We start from the raw sequence: 22,713 nt of genomic DNA on the forward strand, positions 1-22,713 counted from the left end.
GGGTTTTGTAGGTCTACCTGTCCATAGCCGGGGTAGAGCGCGGTTGCAAAGAACCGTACATCAGGTGGGCTATATGAAGTGGCTCCCATTCCGCTCTTACCGCTCGAAGGCAAAGAGATAACAAATTGTTAAAAGTATGATTAAGCATAATATCTTCGTTTAATTGCCTGCGGTTTCTCCCCACTCGAAAGGCTTTGCACGACCGCCTCGACCTGCTTGCTAGAGGCTTTTCGGGAGATTTTCCACCCCTCTGGTACGTGATCAAGACGGATTATGGAGCTCTTCATCTAGGGAGCAAAAAAAGGGAAGTCTCCACCAAGATTGACTTCGGCTCAGAAGACATCCAGAGAAATGGTAGAATTGGAACGAAACACATACTCCACGTACGGTCACGCGGAGTCGTCAAGCCAAACATTCAACGTCCGAAATTAAATACAAAACAGCTACAAAAAAAAGAGCTGGACACCTTCTACGGTCTTGTTTTCCTTACTAATTATAATCAAAATGAATCCAAATTAATTATTATTTTCGATCCCTCTACTGACACACCGATACCCAGATAGATCCCAAATTTAAACTCCTTCCAAAGGAGAAAAAACACGCACACGAATATCTTCTGTTTTTTTTTTTTGCTCCATAGTTCCACCATTCTGCGTTTATCTGTCCGCACGATCCATAAGAGATCGACGGATGTACGGATATTCATTTCAGTGGAACGTTTCAATCGGCAACCCCTCTCGTTTTGGCCGGTATCATCGAAAATGATGGGGTTTAGATTTCATCTCCGAGCCCTATTCCGTCACGTCACGAGCAACATCTTCGGTTAATAGGTTAACTTTTTAATAATAGCCAAACCGAATCGGGTTTTTGGGGTGAAACCGAACCTGGGGGGGTATCGATAATATGGCGCTCTAAAGATTCTGGACCATTTCGTACCCTCTCGAGGGCGCTTCTGTAGGTGTCAGTCTGTAGGAGGATTGTTTTGAAGAACCCAAGCGCCAAAACCGTACGCAAATACATCGACGGATGACTGTAGAAAAGTTCATCAACTATTTTCAATTTGTTTCATTTCGTTTGAGTTTATTGTATGTTTTGAATTTATATTTTTTAATCTGATGTTTTTTACATATTTTTTAAAACATTTTTTTTTTTTAATATTTATTAGGTTCTTAATTTTATTATGTTTTTAAATTTAAATAAACATCAAATAAGACGACCCACTCTCAAAATTAAAACCTGTAGCTCAAATGATGCCATGAAATCAAGGACGCATTAATTAATAGCTCCTACGTCGTGAGCTTATTTACAAAACAACAAATCACAGATAAACGGTTAAATTACCTAGCAGGCACATGATTATGTGACCAAAGTTTGGGTTCAATTTGCTCACATTTGATTTCCTATCTTGCCTAAGTGCCTAATAGATATGAAACACACCAACGAGGAACTCGTTTGATTGCAATTCATCTGTAAGGCGTAATTTTATTGGCCCTTTTCGCACAGAATTCTGCCGCATGAGAAGAGAGAAATAGAGGGCAACGAATCGTAAGCAATGGAACTAATTTATAATAGCTTCATCTGATAATGAATACCGGCTCGATGGTATGTATAATAAATTGCATATCCGTATGCTTTTGAGGTTGTGAAAGAAGCTGTTGGATATAAAAATCATCCTGATCCATTCGGTAAAGCTTGCCAGTAGTCTAATCCTTCCATCCGAAGCGTTGCACTGGACGGGTTTCTGGTACCCGGCATAGGGTTTTATTCGCCTTTTTTACATGTGCATGGGTTATATGAGAGGTGATTAAAAAATTATGATTTTTTTCTGTGGTCCTTCGGTGTTAGCCGTGTGTAACGGAGGCCCTTATCCAAAGCAGAATAAAAAAAAACCGTCCAGTGAGGTGAGGTTCAATAAAATTTAATTAAAATTACAACGGATGCTTCCCTTTCGAAGGAATTTTTTTTGCGTGTAAGAGATTCAACAAGCGTGACCGGCGTGTGGAAGGATCCTTTTTGTGTGTGTGTGTGTGTGTGTGTGTGTGTGTGTGTGTATGCTTGGTTCAATCCTAGAACGGGCATCCATCCAACCGTGTTAGGGTTGTTGAGTACCGACGCACCGTTTTATTAATCTTCTACGCTTGATTGGTTTCCGGGCACGTATTGAACGGTCGGTTTACTTCATCCACATCCTGGCGTTGCATTCCTAGCAGCACAGCAAACCACTCTTTGCGTATTGTAGAGTCCGAAAAAAGGCCTTATTTTAGAAACTTGAACACATTCCAGCAAGGCGCGAGAGTTAATGCATAACGGCCGTACAAAGGCTAGATGCTGAAGATATACTTCCACAGCAACAAGTCAAACCGTCTATAAACCATTCCCAAATGTCCACTCAAAACACTCGGAAGAATTCGTTAAATCCCACACACACACACCCCGGACCACACGGGGTTAGCAATAGCAAAATAAAAACCAAAAAAAAAAGATACTCCACAAACTGCTCAAAATTATCGTCCAATAAATCTTCAGATCCTTCCCAAACTGCCTTGAAACAATTTAGTACGAAATGTTGAACTTTTCTTTTTTCTTCACCTCGGTACTCCGCTCAATTTTTGGGTTACTTTTATGGTTCGAACGGCTCGAAGAGCGATGCCATCAGGCTCCTGTTGCACAATTTCCATAGGGCCCCACGGTACTGTGAGCTGCCACCGTTTTGGACGAACCGATCTCAGCACTAGACGGCTTTTGAATCGGTTTCGAAACACACATACAGCTCTGGCAGCTAAATGGCCCACTATTAAGTCATAAAAAAAATCTGCCAACTGTGGTAGCTTTTTCTCACAGCGTACGAAGCCATTTGGTACCATTTATCTTTCCACAGCAAGCGCTCAACACACAAGCAGTGTGGGTGGGTGAGTAAATGCGTTCATATGTACAGGGCCCATTCCGATATACCAACCAACTCCGGTCAGTTCCTAGCTAAGCGGAAGAAAGGCACAGCGCGGCAAAGAGGAGACGACCCAAGAGACTTCTCACCAGAAAGTTCTCGTTGCTGGTTTTTCTTTTATGCGATTGAGCGCGTTGTCCCGAATATCCCGAAGCGTCACAACGTGCGGTGAAGTTTACCACCCTTGGTGTGGTCCTCCCTCGTGTGTCTTAATAAACGCATTGCATGTCGTGAGTTTCTGGAGGATTTTTCCCTTTTCATTGGTTTCCAAGTGCGTCGAGAAAGCCGTCTGTTGTTTCAACATGTTTTGACTCTCGCACTCGGAAATGGTAGGCATCCTGGGGCGTTCAGTATCCTGCACCATATAGGAAAGGAATGAACTGCACCGTTGGTGGCAGAAAGGGACTTTTATCCCGAACCAAAACGGTCCCGAATTCTTAGGCTCTTTTCGGTAGGCGATATTGTTTGAAGAACAGATTTCTACCTCATCTGTGTGTGTGTGTGTGTGTGTGTGTGTGAAGGTTCCAGGTTTTCCAAGTCCAAGATACCGAAGATCTCCAACAAAATTCTAGCGCGTGGACGTGCCCGACCGATCCGTTTCACCTAACGAATGGACGCAAAAGTTTTCGCCTTTTCATTTCTTCACACTTATCCGACGAATTTCCACAGTAAACACACACCTACACGAATCGATTTGTTTAGCTAATGATTGGAATTTTTATCCGAGCTTAATGCACCTGAAAATTGGACAAGGTGTGTTGCCTTCTTGAAAGATAGAAGAAAAAAAACATGATGATGATCATGATGATGAGGGTTGTCCGGAGCCGTTTTGCCCCGGATCGGGGATTTCTAGTTGCAGTTTTGAGCATGAAGCCCAACTGTAAGCAAATAACTGCCAAATAACCTATTCCCACTCCTTGCTGCCCAGTTTCAACCGCGTTTTCGACGCACCTTACCTTTATGAACCTTCAGTAACGTCAGAACTCGGGAGAAAATGGTTTTGGTTACGCCTCGATGGTTACGCTTTTCATTTTTATCTGCGTAGAACGTAGAAACAGCACAATAAAGTTCATTATTGAGCACAATAAAATTCTTCTGAAGGTGTTCTTTTTTCCCTTCCATTTTCTCAAAGACGGTGTTTGGTGCTTTCAGCATCTGGTGGCTTGGATATCATTCGATGAGGTACGAAAGGCGCAATATTCTAACGTTGCGGTACAATCTCAAAAGCGAACGAAAGAATGTGACTAAAACATATGCTATCGGAATTTTTGGGAATTACCATTTGGTAAGAGATGCTTTCCAGCAGGGGTGAAAATTACATATCACACCTTCATAAAGCTTTGATTCGTCTAGTTGAGCAATTTCTTGAGGAATAAAGTTTCCCACAACGCACTTCGTTTTCCAGTCCGTTGTAAGTTAGTTGAAGATTTTATCGATTTATTGGACGTTCACTGAGAAATCCTTAATTTCTCTGGGTTGTTATATTGTTACAGATGTATTGACACGCACACACGGTTCGTTGGTAATTATACATGCACCGAAAAGCGGTCTCCAATTTCAGTTGATTAGTGGACAACCAATCAATCGGTTTGTTCCACCTTCTGCCCTGTTCTATGGTTTTATAGCTATTCGTTATTCCGCTTCACTGAACACCTTTTTTCCGTGTATATTGCCTAGAACATGTCCGAAAAGTGTTTTCAAATTCCGGAACACGGATATACCGAACAGAAAGAATGGGCCCCGTGATCGATTAAACAGCGTGTACGAGAAATTACTCAATCCGCCCTGTTTATGTACGCGTTCGCGTTCATGGAGGAGAGCATCAAAACGGTGTCACCTTCAGTGACCGACACGTTGACTGGCACATCAATCGCTCATTTGTCTCCCCCCGCCGTTAATCTATGGTCCCGCGACGGGACCTTCCGGGACGTCGGCAAACGTACTAAGTGACAATTCAATAGGCTGTGAAACATCAAAATGGTTGCGGCCGGGTCCATTCCATTCCCAGCATAATATGCATGCGCATGTGGCGATCAACTCGTCACACGCTGCGGTTGATGTTTCAATGGGATGCTGTGGCTGGGACGCGGCAGCGGAAGAAGCGGCACAGAAAGTAAAGAAATCTGCCAGCCAAGCATAATTAAAAGCAATTATTCAATATCTGCCTATAATCGATTTTCGATGCAAGATTTACGCTGCGGGATGCCACGGGCAATTCCGGGGCAACGGAAAGCTGTTTAGTCATGTGAGTGCGTGTTTAATGGTCACCCCACCACATCAACAACACCTTTTCTGCCGTCTTTGAAAGATGATCGATTTGCTGCACCGAAGAAAAAAAAATGCCGAGAGTTAGGCATAAAATTAAATTTAACAAATCATCTCAGCTGTTTGAGGAAACGTCACGGTCAAGATGCCTCAAGATGCTAGTGGGTGAACATAAAGTTTTCCCATCATAATGTGATCAATGTGTGATGAAATAAATTGCTCACAAAAATCATTTCAGGATTGTTTTTAGCATAATTCAATTAAAACCCGTTTTGTGTTCCATATCTCAAGCCAAGCATCTACGTAAGACGTTAGACGTTTAAACAACAAAGTGGTGAAAGACGAAAGCGATCGAAAGTTGCGCGCTGGGACGTAAATGTGTCCTGTCATAATTCTCACTCACGGTTTGCGTTTTATCACACACACAAGCGCGAAAGCAAACAGGCTGATAATTTCTTATTACTTTCCTTTTGCCCTTCATTGTTCATTGCACTGTTTGGATTTATGTTTCTTTTTTTTATGACGACCTGCAACCACATTCATCTGCTGGCCGTTCGAACGTTAGTTAGGTGGGATGACGATGCATCTTTCGGTGCTTTAACGTGGCCATCTTACATTGCATACCTTCCACCCATTATCTCGCAGCCACTATTTGTGTTTGTGCCCTTTTGCAATCGTTGGATCTCGAGGTAAGCTTTAGACGGGACGGAAATGACTTCGTCACCATCGTTTCGAAGAAAAAAAAAAATTATTCTACAAAATAATAAGCGTCCACAAATGGGTATGAGAATGAAGAACTGGGGATTTTGGGGAGAAAGGAAAACAAAAAGGGGGAGAAAAAACCACGACCATGTGACAACAGGTCCTGGATGAGAAAACAGTCGGGAAGGAACTAGTTACCTTGACGGAATCATATACTCAAGATTAAGCTCGAGATGAAGCAGCCAAGAAGTGATAGTGTGGGAAGAGGCGTAAAAAATTATATCCATCCGCCATTCAATATCCAACGCAACATGTCCCAACGCCAATATGAACGTCTACGAAAATAGTCAAAAGGAACTCTCCACCACCAACATGGCTCCAAAGGCAAACCCGAAAGGCGACATCATTCTTCACCACCCGTATACGTCTTCTACCGTATGTGGCGTCATTTAATATAATTTGCTATGTTTAAATTTATCTTTCCTGTTATTTTTCCAGCTGGTCCTTTTTTGCTCTTCTTTGCTCTCTCGTAGCACCGGCAATGGCATAACAATTTGAGTCGATTGAAGCATTCCTTTAGTGGAGGTACCCTCAACGATTACAGCTCACCCATGGCTTTGTGGGGCTGTGTCAACCGAGGTAAGTTTTGATCGTGTTTATTTTTCCACCAAGTGATGCGGGAAGCCAATCATTAGAGATGCAATTTTCTGCATCTCTTCCCTTGCTCTGCACTGACAGCGACCTGTCTGCCATGGTTCATCAAACACATTATATTGTGACTTAAATTTCCAAGAGTTCCTGTCGCTTGGCAGGGAACCCATTCATCTTGCCGCCATTTGCCACACGATGTCACGAACAATAATTTTGGACATCCTTTTTACATGGTGAGCTGAGTGTATGTGTGTGTCACTCTTCCTTTTTGTCCTGGAACCAATTACCGATCATTCATTCACCTTACTTATTTTGCTTATCACCTGGAATCGATCTTACCGGGTGTTGCTCCGGAAAAGCGAACCAGTAATAAGCTACCGTAGCATGAATTTGCAAGATTACTTTTCCGTCTTCCACAATAAACTGCCCACTTTCTAAGGTTGTATTGTTTTGCTAGAGAGACCACTTTCAATTTGACAGACTGTACGCATTACCCTAACCTAAAAAAGCGTTCTCCAAAAATTCTTCCCTCTTGGGCATTATTTTGTACAGCGTTCTCGGTCTCGTGAGGGAATTATAGTTTCACTGTCAACTACAATATTTTGACGTTCGCTTCCAATCCTCCATTAATGGTCCATTAAGAATAAATAATGGCAGCCAACAAATGGTGGGCATGTCCGCTAGTTCCACTGGTGGAGTAGATTGAGTTTCCTACTTCCCAAGCATGAAAAAGAGAGAGAACACAACATAAAAATCACAGCAAAATCGCACCATGAAAACATTCCATTATTATTCCTTTCTTCTCCTTAAGATGCTCATATACTTATCGTCAATTTTCACTTTCACCTTTCACGCTGTTCCGAAATTACCAACACGATAAAGCACATTGACGTGGAAAGAGACACAGAACAAAAAAAAACACGTAAATGCGTCTTAGAACGGTAATTATGGGCGCCCCCACCACGTTTTCCGAGGAGGAAAACTCTTAACGCACGCTTTGGGAACGTGCTGAAGGTGACATTCGAACTAGGTGATCAATCAAAATTAAGCCCAATCAGCCGCATAAAAATTGGAAAGGGGAATGGAACAGTGTCATAGAAATCATCACCCAAAAGAAAAAAATTACTCTATGCACGATGGATTGTTGCTGTAACTCTCACTGAAGGGGTTTTCTTTGAATGTTTACAAAGGTTTTACATTTAAAAAAAAACTAAAAACAGCTAGGGTTGTTGTTTTTTATGGAGATAAATGAGGTAACAGATGTGTATAATCTTTCGAAATATAAAATAAAAAAAACTTATCCATATAATGGGGTAAAAAAAGCAAACAAACAAACATGTTAACATAAACATAAAAAAGCAAACAAGAAATGATTTAAAACTAAAATTCCTCACATAAAGCAATGGTTGTTTCTTCAAAGATGAAACAAAAAAAAGACGACAAAAAAGATTATTCCGAGCAGAAAATTTCTATGGTTGCATAGAGCTTCCATTTTTCTACCATGATCCGCTCATCAGCTTGTACACTAATCATGGATGAAATAACAAAAACCGAGCCATGGTAACCACATTTCAAGAAGGCACGCGCGGCACAATGAACCAAAATCCTCCCCCTCCTAATTGAACGTACAGAACCAAAAAGAAACCTAGAAAATCCTTTTCCTTCCATCATTTCCACGGCATCACGAATTTTCACCTTTATTTCGTTTCATTTCGGGTGGGTTTTTTTCTCCCTTTTTTCACAGTGCTGTCGAGTTTTGTTGCCTAAATCATTATTCTAGCGTGCTGGAAAATGGTAAAATGGTCTGCCTGATGGTCTTGCCTTGTCTGTACTAACTCGCGAAGAAAGCTCCTGCGAAAGATTGACGACAAACGGTAAGCCCCCGGAGTAAAAGAGCTGGGGGGGGGGGGGGGGATTGAGATAATCGTAAAAAATTGGTCCTCTCGGTAACATCCGCTTAAAGGTTTTTGGGGAGAAGGATCCAAACCGAGGACGCCTACACCTGTCCAGGACACGTCTTGAAGGGAAAGACACATTTTCACTTCACGGACCCAGTGAAAGCCCCCGGTAACGGTCACTGATATTCGAATCCGGAAAATCAACTCCGACAGTCAGTCAACGGGAAATTAATGATCCAAAAGATTCGTCGTAGATTTACTGCTTGTGCGTGTCTGTTCCGTTTCGCAGCGTTTTGTCTACCATGTTTTTTTTTCTTTTCTTTTCGTTAGCGAACAAAAAATTAAACACAACCAAAAACCGTGCAATGAATGGAAACGAGCCTGTTTAGAACTGTACCCCCGCGCGCTAACCATTACTGCTGTTGGCTTACGATCTTTAAATAAATAAAGAAACAAGTAAAAACACCTCCACAGTATGCTCCATCTTGGCTTCAAAATGTCAAAACCACGGCAGTTATTCTGCTCTGCTTAGAGCCTCGTTTCGTTCGCCTTTTTTTGTATTCCGGCTCCGGTACGCATTTTACAAAACATTAACCAAAGCAGTTTGCAAAGACACCGGGAAAGATGAAAAAATCCAATCATCATTATGACGACGTTGACGCTAGGTGAGCAGATAGACAGATTGTCTGCTGTAAGTGAGACGATAATGTAATGAACAGTCAAATATGCTGTTGGATTTTGCTGCTCTCCGGCTACTTGAGCGATGCAAAAATGAAGCAAAAAGGTTTCATGATTAATTGTTCAGAAAACAAACAGGGAAAGGATTTGTTTTGCAGTCATCTTAGGTCGATCGAAAGTCGTTTTGGTTTCTTCCCATTCGTGTTGGTTTTTGTGTGAGTTTAATCTTCTTCAAATTTTGCTTATCGTATCTGACGAACTGTAAACGAAGGATCACACCGAAAAATCACATAGAAAAGTCTTTTCTGGGATCACTGAAGTAAGAATAGTAGAAAAGAAATGTTACACACCATTAAGCGTTAAAAAGGGTAAAACTATTTTAAAATAATTAAACACGCTCCAATCCTGGGTATTTCTAACACTAGGAATTTTAATTTATTTTCATAGATCATTGATCGATTTAAAAGTAGAATTTTCCTAATTTGATTAGTTAAGTGAATCGAAGTTACAGTGACAGTTGCTTCAAAATTCCGTAAGAGGGCGCTACCATGTGACAGTTTGCTACTAAGTGATAGTTCGAGAAATCTTGAAGGTAAGCAATTATGAATCTTAGATCAAAAGAGCTTCTCACCGGAACATTTTATCTCCCAGAATTGGAGTCTTACACTCATTAACGTACGAAAACAACCGGCAGAAGCTGACAGCATCATTGCAACTTTAGCAATCCATCTTCAAGAGACAATGCATTCAATTAAGCCTGCGTAATATGTTTACTATTTACCTGTCGTCTTTACCATCAAACCTTGCCACAATTATCGACCCTCATTTGAATGGAGTTTTTTTTCTTTTTTAAAAGACAAATGAAATGGCGGCTCCACTTTGCGGTGTCGTGCGAATCCATTGAGATGTCATCGTTTTGGTTGTTTGTTTCCACTCCCATCTTGCGATCCCGTAACAACCGAAACCAGGTCGATTAACCCGTTCCTGTGACGGTGGTACCGTTTCGTACTGACAAACCCTTTTTATACTTGACTTGGTTACGGCCACAACTTCTTCCGCTTTAAGGGCAGCTCTAAGGCAGCTCGTTTATCAAAATCCTAAAACTGCACAACCCGAAGCGTGCAACTGTGCGAACAAAGCGTGGCAATGCATTCTGTCACCGGGCAGCTTTCATCGGGGCTACGGGATCCTTTTTTGCATGTTTTCATCCCGGGTTCTCTGGAACTGTGAGGTGAGATCGCTCCCATGGTGTCCCGTCAGCCATCCTAATCCTCCTGGTTGCTTATTTATGACTAGCTTCCTTTATATTTCCCTCTCTTTTGCCCGGTTGTCTATGCTGAAGATGTCATCGGACTGGACCGGGTCTTATGCATGCACATCATCCTCAAAATCCCGACCACGAGCCACGGGAGAAGATGCGACGACAGTTCTCAGACAACGAAGAAAACGGGTCTGGTAACGTGTGCGTCTTAAGCAAAAAAACGGGAAGTTGCTAGGTTTCCTCCCGTGTTTGTCCCACCCACAGCGAACCCCACTGGTACTGATCCTGAACTTACCTGCTGTTTTCTAGCGTATAATCATTTTTGCAAGATCATAAATTTCCCATATTTTAACCCCTGTCCTGCGTGCGCTTCCTGCAGCGCTTCCAGTGCGCATTTGCCTGCCCGCTGGGAAGGGTGCTGTGCCCGTGTAATAGACCCACGTTTGGCACTTGCCGAGTGGTAAAACGTTTTTTTTTTTGCTCTCCCTTCTCCTTGTAGTCTTTGTCTTCGTGCCAAGTGTTTAGAAGTTTTTGAGATCGTCCATGCGTTTTGCTGCTGGTGATGCTTCCGTTTTTTCATGTGAAAGTGCGCGATACGCGAGTCGAAACAATGGTTCTTCCCGGGGACGGGTGACATTAGGTGTTGGTGTATGGTTCCCATGATGGTGGCTTCCTTTTGGTTCCGCTCGATGTAAGGATTACGATTCAACGTTGCACGTGCTCAACGCAAAGGTTCCGTTTGCTCACCGAACTCACCCGGGGAGGCGAATGCTGTGAAGACGTAGAAGACACATTTCAACATGCTCCCTCATACCAGGCCGCCTGCCTTCCAATCATGCCCATGAATGCCCTGGGGAGTCTATTTAAGCTTCCAAGTCGCAGACAACTCCCGGGAGATGCGAGACATATTTGAATTTGATACACTTTAATATGCACACATTTATCACACAAATCATAACCGAAAACCGTGCGACGAAGGGTAATAGGTAGTGCAGGGTTGGTTATGAACGATCACCACAACTTAATGTACACACACAGAAGCAAAGATTCCCGGCGAAAAGGATTCCGAGTCAGCACATTTAGTTTGCGATCAGAGCGGACGAAAGCGAAAGGCGATAAACATGCGGTAGGTTCGAGTGGAAAATGAAATATGTTGCACATTGGTTTGACTTCATATCGGCCATATAGACACTTGCCGACACAGGCGCGCACTTTGCTGGGAGACTGCCCCCGGGGAGTCCATTATGGGCAATGTAAAAGAGATACACATGACCGGTACCGGTGGGGCATATGTTAGCCGCATTTCCGATACTCCATCATCCTTTGCCGGATGGTAGAAAATGTGGTAATTTATATTTTGCAAGCCTGTAAATGTGTAACGATCTTGGTAGTATTGTTTGATGATAGCTTTGACTGTTTGGAAGATTATCCACTTTGATGACTTTGGACGACGATTAGTGGACTAGTGGATGAAAGAAATATTTCGTATGAAATTAATGAGCAACTGATGCAGTAAGGAGTATCTGTATGACCTAGAGAACGATATTCCTGAGGAGTTTGAGAAAAAAGTCGTACAGCGCGGAATGTGCTCCAAGTCCAACTGTTTGTATACTCGATGGTTGAAGCAACTGCAAGTGCTTTAGGAGGGGAGATGTCAAAATGGAACATAGTTGACTTCTCGAGGCTTCTAAGTCTTGTATTCCCTAAAGCTATTCTACGTTCCAAATAAATTGTTGGTGGGACTAGATTTATATTGTATACTATGAACTACCGTTTCATTGTTTGGGTTGTAAGTTTAGCTTTCAACATGATTGTGTTCTAAGTTCCAAGTTCCAAGTTCGATGTAGTTCAAACCATTGGAATAGTCTGGAGTAGTCGAAGTACTCTGAAGCAATATTGGGAGTAATTTGGAGAGATCCAAGGCAATCAAGAGTAGCAGTCTGAAGTAGTCAGAGCAATTGGAGTAGTGCGGAGTATTCGCCTCCTTACATTAAACCACTAAATTCATTAACAATAATACAACTTCATTGTTTTGCTTCACTTTTAACAAACAACTTTTTCACGGCATACACATTATTCTAAACAATTAGTATGCGTCTTCTTCTGCTCACATTCGCTCACCTGTCACCTTTCGGTATCATTTATTATATCTGCTCGTGTGTATCTTTGCTATTCCTCCATCCATAGTCGCCACAACACAAATGTGCACTTTTTTGACATCCTGACCCCATCAATGAAGCGTTACAGGGCGGCCTCATCAAAACGGTTCGACTCGCAGCGGCAATGCCGATGGATTTGTGTGTCTTGCTTTTATTTAATATTTCCCACCTGTATGAAGGTGGGTCCACAAAACACCTCCTACCCATGCCTAATTTAAAGCACCTCTTGGTCTTCCTCTCGCTTGTTCGGTCCTTTCACCCAGCAGCTTCCAACACCCCTTTCCCTTTCCAACCATCTAATTGAATGCATTTAAAGCGAAGCTGAACACGTGAGACGAGCGCCACGATATGAAAGCAAACGTTTTCATCTCAATAAAGCACTTAATGATTCTTTTGTTCGCACACACCCCCCCTGGCACAGGATTGATGCGTTCGTGCGGGCCCATTTCCGTGGAAACCATTAGTCTGCAGTGTGCGACTTTGGCACAACCGATTCCTTTCCCTTTGCCCGGTTTGCCCACGTCGATGAAGAAGGATGGGCAGCGACTTCACCGGGATCGGATTGGTCCGCCTTCGATCGAATCGAGCCGTACGCGCTCTGCTGTAAGCAAAACGGGTCAAGGGAAACTTGACGAGTAAAAATATATTGATGCTTCAACGGTGTTCTTTACCGACAACCGACTGGAAGGTGGCATGTTCAAAAAAAAAAATCGAATGTCCGTGTATTACCATTTTTACACGCAGGGACGAATCTTTTTTGTTCCCTGCGTGACAGAACGACGTGCCCGGGAAGAGAAATGATTGATGAGCACAGTGGTAGGTAGACGTCGTGTCCTTGTCGGTTATGGGTATTCATCACAATATTTTGACTCCGACTTCCAATAGTAGAGAAGCGTGTATATCTTGCCTTGCCTCCACAGGTAGGTAGTCAAGGACCAGGTGAACCCCCGGATCGTACCGGTGCATAATGTGATAATTTTGTGAAACCAAGAAAGGACAACAAGTCGATGTCATCTTTTGCTCCCTTTTTGCGGTGACAATAACCGACCCGATCCGGCAGAAAACATGGGAATTAAGGGCCATGCTCCTTAGGGATGTTAGGGTGAAGCGTGGAAGGATACAGCGCGACAGGATTGACCGATCATTCCATTATCCATTTATATCTCAGCCCTTCGAGATCCTTGGTTACCGAAAGGATATCACAAAAACCATCGTCCCATGATGACAAGAACCGATAGCATTCCAGGTGTTTTCATTCCAGAACACTCCGGATGCTGGTATGGACTTTGTTTGATTTTCGAAAAAATAAATTAATACAACAAAAGGGCAAACTAACAAACGGAGCGGCAGCTGTTGAATTCCTGGTAGTCGTACAATCTCGCCGTACGGTCAAACCAAACATTGATTTTGACTTTTAATGTTATTTTTATTATAAAAACTTTCATAAGAGGGCGTGTAACAAGCGCTTCTAACAAGCCAATTGTTAGTTCAAAGGGAAGTCAGGGATAGTTTCTGAGTATACAGTTTGAGCAAAACAAGCACACCTCATGTTTATTTTTATTATATAGAAACAAAAGAGACTGGGTTTGGCAATACTTAGTACCATTTGTGTACAGTTTTTGATTACAATTCCATGTAAAAAAAATTAAATTCGGATGAAAAAGTTCGCAAAAAATCTGTTATCAAAATATAAAAATGTCACAATAAAAACGCAATAGAATGAGTACAATAAAAACTGCTTTCGCGATACTCTGTAAATGAAAAAAAAGTAATGCGAAACTCATAGCAGAACGTAGTTTCGATCTACGGACCTCTGGGTTATGGGCCCAGCACGCTTCCACTGCGCCACTCTGCTCCATGACGTATGCAACGCTCTCTTACCTTTTTGAAGCACTTAGATATCTCTCTCTCACACACTTAGATATCACGCCATTGCTGCTACGCACGCCACGCCATTGCTGATTAGTGACATGAATTACATGTATTAAATGTTTGTCGAAATAAAAACTGATTTAAATTCAATCATCGAAACACTTTTCGTTATCTGTTTTTCATTCAATTAATGTTCTAATCGCGGAACTAAAGTCATTTAAAACGCACTGCTTGTCAAAAACCCGCACACGCATCACTCTTATCACCGTAACACAACGCACAAGCGGTAACCCAAGCACACCAACACACGCTTATCGCACTAACCTCAAAACCTGCGTCCGCGGGACGCCGATGCTTCCGGAGGACAAATAAAGGACGGAAAATAGACGCCGCCGTACGATCGATCACCTTCTCGGTACCGTACCGCATGGACATGAAGGAAGTTTTTGATAATCCATCCACCACACAACACTGAACGCGATCGAGAACGATTTTTTAAAAGACGAAACATAGTTCGAACACACTTTGTGGATAAAAAGGGCACACAATTTAGTCCCGTAACACACGCACGCACGCATTGGTAGAGGCCATTCAACCGGAATAAACAAAACGTACCGTCTTTGGAAGATTTTGGGAACACTATCATAAAGTAAACTATTAGATAAACTATATTTCATCCGACAGCTCGTGCGTTCGATTAGGTTGTGAACGCTTCAGCTTAAACATAGGCATTTAATAACACACACACCGCACTGCTTGTATCAATGTTTGTTTTCGCGTTGTCTTTTGCTCTTCCCTCTCCGTTGACGTTCCTGCTGAACTAAAAGGCTGTCGATCGTCCCATAACCCGCGTGTGTGTTGATCGTAGCTAAGTAAAGTAAACGACACACCATACATGGAAGAGAACACAGGCAAAGAGCAAAACGTGGATCACATCCTCTGCTCAGTTTGTTAGGTTTTAAATAAAGATTTAATTGTGATTTATGATTACCAAAGTCAAAGATTGTGCGTTCGCTTACTGCTACGTTTACTTCTTCCAGGTTGCTTGCAGGTGTGATGGTTAAATCGACTAATGAGACCGAACAGGGGAGAGCGTAACTAATACTAGAACATGCAAAAGGAGAGAAAAGGATACACTGATTGCCAAATTTAGAATAGAGAGCGCTTGTGCATCGTGGTAAGAGAATTACTGTCACGGGTGAGAGCAGGCATGGAAAAAATAGTATGTGCAAAATACGCACACTTATGCAGGTAAAATTATTTTTTTAACATGTAAGTAATTGTTAAATTTATTAAAATTAAACTAAATTTGTATTATTCCAGAATCATGTGGATAGCTAAAGACGTCACGATAGCAAATGGCGAAAATAATCTTCAATCGAAAAATAGCAATATTATGAAGAAAAAATTCATTTCCACGACGTACCGACGTCACAGCATCACATTCATCTGATTGTATAAAATCATTCCGATGGGGAATGAGGTTGCTGTCAGTGCCAAATAGAACAATCGATACAATCGAGTGCCAACAGCCAAAAACGTGGTGCATCTGAACACCTTGCCCCAAACATTAGGTTAGAGAGAATTGAAAAACTGTGCGAAAAGCGTGTCCCTCCCGAGAGATAATTTTCCGCACCTTTTCTTCAACTCGGTGATAAAAAAAGCGCGTTAAAAACCGTTTTTTAATGGAATCTGTATTGAATTATGTGCGATCAACGCCACAGATTGCCCGATTGCACCGATTGAATTCTTTATGGAGAATAAATAACTCAACGCAACGTCGTTCAGCGTCCCCTCGATGGAGAGAATCACGCTGCGATCGGTTTTCTTTCCACTAAACTAAATATTGATTCCCTAGACACGATTCTGTCAATCGGACGATGAGTACGCCGGAATGGAAAATAGGTTTTGTTTAGGTAGTAGACGATAAGGCAAGAAAACAAAACAAAACAAAAACACCCATCCTATCGGCCACATCCGCCAAACAGCTGTGACCGCTACAAAGGATGGTCACTTTGTTTCATACTTTAAGGCACTTTGGGAAAAAATAAGCAAAATCATAAATAAAATAATAGAAACACTTGCCTTTAGTCCGATGCTTCACAAAAAGGGCTCTTCGCTTCTACCCACACTTCCCAACCATCATTCGTGTGACGTGTATTGAAATTAATGATCGTTGTCAAAACATAGAATGAAATTTCAAGATCATTTCAGCCTTCCCCGAGTGGCAGCACGGATGTGATAGCGATGCTTGAAACCAGATGCTGATAAGTGGAACAGAATCATCAACGTCATCGTCATCATTATAATACACCGTAACCGTGCCAGGCCGTCTTATGCCGGGAAGGGTGGAACATGATTTGCACGAGATTTGGAGCATTGATTGGTGTTAAACTTTTGCTAACATGTTCCCTTATCGACCGTTTGGATCGTTCGTTTGATTTTGATTCGTTACGGTGAAAAATGATGCTGGAAAAGTGGTGCAATTACTGAAAACATTCTAGTTGTAAAAATTTATCGCACATGTGTTTTTTTTTAGTACACGATCGGATGTACGTTATAATTGATAAAAAATCACTCTTTTTCAATCGTTATAATCATGCTTTTAGTATTAATTCTAAAAGAAATGTTAGAAAATAGACAAAAAGGTTGAAAAATATAATCTGAAAAGGGAAAATAAAGCTCCATAGAATATAGATCGCAGAACAGTTTGAAGCTAAAAAGCTAAAAAGAAAATGTAAAATGAAATAAAGATAAATCTGACCCGAGGCAAATAAAACAAAGCTTCTATTTTCATTCAAAAATTAAAGTTTCTGATAATTTAAAAAAAACAAGTAAAGTAAGAACCAGACATAGGAACTTCAAGAGAAATCGTTGAAAGAGTTTAGTCTACGTCACATCACCTGCGACAATCTTGCAGCTTCTAATAAAAAATCTCATTCTACAAATAGAAAACACAAAAATATGCCACATCCACATGAAATCAATCCCATTCATTCCACCAACAGAAAGGGTCAACGATAAACACCCCGACCAAAGCCAAGTCTTAAAGAGCCCCAAAAAGGTGGCCTGAGACAAAGGTAAACAGCCCCGTGAGGCTCTAGTTGACTCCCGTGGCCCTTGCACGAGGTTTCGCATCGCGTGGAGGGAATGTTGTAGTGTGTATCATACCTTCACGATGACGGTGATGAAGGATGAAATGGCTATTTGTCGGACGGCGATGCTCGTGATCGTCTGATCGTTCCACAAAAGAAATAAAGCAAAGAAAGGGTAAAACAACAACAAACGAGACCACCAGTCTCTCTAAATGGCGCAGACCAATCCGCCTGTCAAGCTGACACCGGTGGAAGATGCCACGGATATACCTCCACAAAACCCGCTAAACGCCCACAGAGCGTTAAACAGCGTTCCCCGGTCCGGTACTCTCTCCCTCGCCATCACGGTTTCGAGATCGCCTGAAGGTGGAAGGGCTTGTACAGGGGATGGAGAAGACTTACAAAAAAAATGGTAACAGAATTCTTAATACCATCACCACCACGTGTTCCATCAACGGTGGAATATCATTTCAATCTACCTCGTGTGATGGGAGCATGATGGCGCAGGAAAATGGTTCTTCGTGCGGCGTTTCGCTTACCATCAGTGCAGTGTGTTCCCTGAGTGTTCGGTGGCATGTCACTTCGATTTGCTGTCGAGGTTCGGGATGAGCATCTTGTGGAGCCGCTGGATGGATGGATGGCGGAAAGGTGTGCGGATACCCATCAGTTCTGCAGATATAATAGAAAACAAATATTATGCTTTCATATTAAAATCATTTTCCAAACTGTTTAAATATCGTTTGTTATTCTTCTTTTCCCGCTATACATGGTCGTCCATTCTGCTTCTACTGCTGCTGCCTCATTGCCACCTGATGCTTGATATTGTTCGTTCTTGATGTGTGGGCATCTCTGTGTAAGTCTTTTTGCCTGTATCCTGTATCACTCAGGCGTGTCCCAGCTAATGGACCGGTTTATTCTTTTGCACTAGTTAGCAAAGTCATTTCTTAAAACAAACTTCGCTGCAGGCAGCACGAAACCGGGGGGAAATATTTTAATTAAAAATGCTGTCCTAAGGAGAAACTGGATGACTCTCTGTTACCTTGCACATTTGTTGCATTTTAATAGCTCTCAGAAAAACAGGTATTATTTAACAAAAATGTAGATAAAAAAATGCAACCGTTGGAACATCAAAGCACATTTATGGAACCAAAAGACTTTAATGTACTATTACTTCTCTCGAACACACACAAATAGATTATCCTAAATAACAGTTCCTAAGCAGAATCATACTGGAGTATTTTCTATACCTTAGTAATAAAGTAATATCCTTTTGTTTGACAACCAGGAAAAAAGGAATGTTCTCCAAACAGAACCAATTTAAGCACAAATAATAATTCAACTATGAAAAAAAGGACGACAACAAATAACGTTCGACTGTAAATGGCTTCCCAGTGTTAAATTCCAGGAATTAGAGCTTCACTCACATACAACCATTAGCAGCAAATGCAACGTTCGCTTCCGAACGGGGGAAACAATCATGTTCAAAGCTCCCAAAGGACTTTCAAGTCATTTCCACTCTTTATCCTTGCGCTCGATGGACACACACAAACACAAAACGCCGAAGAGACCAAATGACTCCAAGGATTTCCCATGGCCATGGGAGCGAGAAAGATGTCCGTCTTACAGCCGCACACCCAGTACCCGGCAGATACCCACAACCTAAGCGTGGACGAATACGGACAATTTCCAAGATTTAATTCTACTTATGTAACACAATAATCTGAGTATTGTCTCAAACAGCAAATCCGTCTATGTTTGCTGATACCGCTCTGGTGCTACAGCGATGGAACCGAACAAAATCCTTCCGTACAATCCTTTCCGCATTTGAGTTACCGCAAAACTGGGTGCCGGGACAAGACTCAAAGGCACACAATGTCAAGATGAAACAAGATATCCTTTTAGCAGCCACCGAGGCTTAAGGGCCACGGGTACAGCCAGCAAGAAGCTAAGCTCTCGAGCTAAAAAGGGGTAAGTACATGCTGTGTTTCTACTCCTCCAATGTTCTGGGTGTCGTCCAAGGAGGCAGGACTTCCGATTTCCGGCTGCACGAAAAATCTTTCCACCGATGGAAGAAGTGAAACGCAAGCCTTCAGGAAGAAAGTTTTCTCTGCCCAGTTTTCCTTGGCATGATTGTGCACCACCAAACACTAGGACCGGGGGTTTTGGGTGTTTGGGCGAAAGGAATTAAAAGCAATAACTATAATTAATTGAATGTTCTGTGAGCCGAGCTGAAATCCGTGAAAATAGGACATTCGAGCTTTAGCAAATGATTTCGTTTCGGTCGGTCTCGTTCCTCGTTGGTTTTGTGTTTGAGTTTGTGCTTCGTTCAAAGTGTTATAGGCGCGAATCTTGAGCAGAGAATCGGTTTTAATTTGCCTCAAATAATTACGAATCGCTAGAAGATTCGAGTGCAGATCCCGCAAATGGACGCCAGTACCTTCGACAGTCAAGAATCAGTTAGTTCGGAGAAGATGCTGTAAATCAGGCTTAAACAAGGATGATTTTCTACTTCATTTCTAATGCCTCTTTTATGTTTTTAAGCGATGTCTTTTAGTAAGATGCTTCAGTTATGAAAACAGATTGTGGAGGTCGGATTTGACTTCCATAACGATTTATGTTTCGAGGTGCCTTATTGTCGGGTATTAATTGATAGGTGACTACCTTTCCATAATTTTAATCCTTCCACACACACGATGCAGCTTTCCACAGTATCTGCCATCGCTTGGAGCCACCACTGTAGACATCTTTTGATCATGTTCATTACATTGATCAAAACGTCTTACAACAAGACGGTTCGGTGCATAAGCAATAGCTCACCGTAGGCGAACGCATTCCAAGAGACATACCGCCGTACCGCTCCATCCGTACAATCACGACATTGTAACTTCAAACGCAATAACAATAACATATCGGTGCCAATTTATGTTCGTACAATTTGCTTTCGTATGTTCGTCGTCCACCAAGCCCCGGCAGCAAACATCGGGACGTGGGAGTCATCAATGGTCTCAATGGGCTGGGAAAGGATGCTAAGGGAATTTGAAACGAGAGTCAGCTAGTGATGGCGGCAATGGTCTCAGCAAAAAACACACACACACACACTCATACTCATACTCGAGACATTGCTTTCCGTCACGTAGCACGTCGTCCTAATCTTGATTCGATTATCTTGATTTAAGCATGCAGCGACGACTTCGCTATCGATCGTCTTTGGAAAAACAGGTCCAGTTCCAATTTCCTTCGAAAGGTTTTCGTTTTTTTAGACGAATTCTGACCCTACCGTAGCAAGTTCTGCACATGGGGAGGTCTTTTTTTGTTGTGTATTCTTGAAGAAAATTGTGCCGTAATTCGCTCACGGTGAATGTTTTATGTCTGGCGTGTTTTTCATGCGTCCCAATAACATGGCACGACGCGCGTTTAGACTATACCAAAGGCACAACATCATGTTCCTCACACACAACAAACCGATTGTGCCGATGTGTTTTCCTGGTAGGTTACTTCCGAACCATTTTCTCAGGACGTGTTTTCCGGGTAAAAACAAACGCTCCTAAAGTCGCAAATAAAAAGGCATTGGAAACGTCACAAAAAGAGCTAGCAGTAGAGAGAACAAAAAAAAACACACGCACAAAAAGTCAATCAGCTCCCTCTCTGCAGGCATGCCACGGGGGTTTTCTTTTTATCTTAGTACGGGGGCGAGTTCGTAAAACTTCGGGCGAAATATCCATCCCACCAGCGCGCGGCACAGCATTGCGAAAATCAGTTACAATCACGAAATGAAGCGTGATGCGTTGAGCGGAAGAAACCCGGTAACACACATGACAGTTTCCGTCGATTGATTCCACTCCGATACGTGGATACGTCAGAGACCGGAGACGGTGGTCGTGCGTCCCTGCCACGGCTTTGTGGCAATCGATGATTTGTGGAAATTGAGTACCGAACAAGCGAAGGAAGAAGCCCTTTCACTTTCAGGATAGAAATGCCAAACCATCTTGGAAAACGGGTAATTCAGGGTATGCCGAATGTTTGTGTGCGTGTGATGTTTACTGCGACAGAATTCCAATCGGACTCCTACACCCAGGTCCCAGGAGTTACTGCGATACTGTTTCGTTTGTGACATTTGTCAAAAGCCGCCCGCGGTTCGATTAACTCATTTCGTGGGTGGGTGTTTCCGGCTGTATGGGTTTATTGAAAATTTACAATTCCACCGACTACAGACGGTTGGCGACATACCAGCACACAAGGAATCAATCACGCACACGGCAAAAACGCACTGAACAGGAAAAGAGCGCGTAATTAACCGTGAAAAATCCACGCACGGTTCTGTGATTGATTTACGATACGATTGTGAAGTGGCAGGGTTTCAAAACGGGACATCGAAAGAGGCGTGGAGTAGTGCTCCCCTTTGTAGGATTAATGTTCACGAAACGAATGCGTCTTTACCCCGTGCAAAGTTGCTGCAGAACCGGAAGACGGTGCCCTAATGAAATTAATACATATTGGAGTGTATTAATCCGTCCACAATTCGTGTAGAGCTGAAGAACCGAAATAATCTCACGTATGGTACAGCAATTTTCCACCTGATGTGGCGATGGTAAAAGCGATTCGCATCAATAAATGCTACGGTTTGACGATGATTAGTGATATGTACACAGAGTTAGTCGAAACCAGATATGCGTGGATTGACATGTTGTACAAGCTGTAATTTTTTGGGTTCTCAACCAAAAATGATGATTGAGATATGACGATTTCCAAGGTATTCTAACGATATCATGTCACTAGTTGTTATCAATACTTGGGGGAGCCAATGGCTAAAACTAGGAGAATAAAAAGGAATTCCAAGTAACAAGGAAAAATGACGAACTTTTATCAATACTTGGAGATGCTAATGGCTAAAACTAGGAGAATTACTTGGAATTGAAAGCAGCAAGAAAGAAAGGCCAACGTTTCATAAAGTTCCAATAAATATCCCTCAGAATTTGGAGCATTCCCCAATATTCGCAACAAAGTAGAACATTTTATTCAGAAAACCGGGACACTAACTGTAAACTATTGTTTTCAAACTCTCTTTGGAACATTAACCAAAACATGACTTCATAATCAACTCCAAAACCAGAACATTTGCTCAAAAAAAAAATACATTGCACATCAGTAAATGAATTCTTGCAATTACCCAATTAGCGTTCGTAATGGA

The 22,713-nt window shown here is 42.2% G+C and overlaps 1 protein-coding gene, 1 long non-coding RNA gene and 1 other non-coding gene across 9 annotated transcripts in view; 1 reads left to right on the plus strand and 2 right to left on the minus strand.

Annotated features, from left to right (window-relative positions):
* The window catches only part of LOC125770057 (MOXD1 homolog 2-like), a 503,823-nt gene that overhangs the window by 365,712 nt on the left and 115,398 nt on the right, over positions 1–22,713 (minus strand). For all 7 annotated transcript variants that reach the window (XR_007419137.1, XR_007419135.1, XR_007419133.1 and 4 more), the window contains exon 4: positions 18,065–18,194. The gene's annotated coding sequence lies outside the window, so the exon portion shown is untranslated. The remainder of the gene's footprint in view (positions 1–18,064; positions 18,195–22,713) is intronic.
* Positions 14,342–14,413, minus strand: Trnam-cau (transfer RNA methionine (anticodon CAU)). Its single transcript has one exon. It is a non-coding gene; the product is annotated as a tRNA-Met (tRNA).
* On the plus strand, positions 15,190–17,027 carry LOC125770067 (uncharacterized). Its single transcript, XR_007419141.1, has 2 exons — positions 15,190–15,681; positions 15,754–17,027. It is a non-coding gene; the product is annotated as an uncharacterized LOC125770067 (long non-coding RNA).

This window comes from Anopheles funestus, chromosome 3RL (genome assembly GCF_943734845.2).
Source record: "Anopheles funestus chromosome 3RL, idAnoFuneDA-416_04, whole genome shotgun sequence".
Lineage (NCBI taxonomy): Eukaryota > Metazoa > Arthropoda > Insecta > Diptera > Culicidae > Anopheles > Anopheles funestus.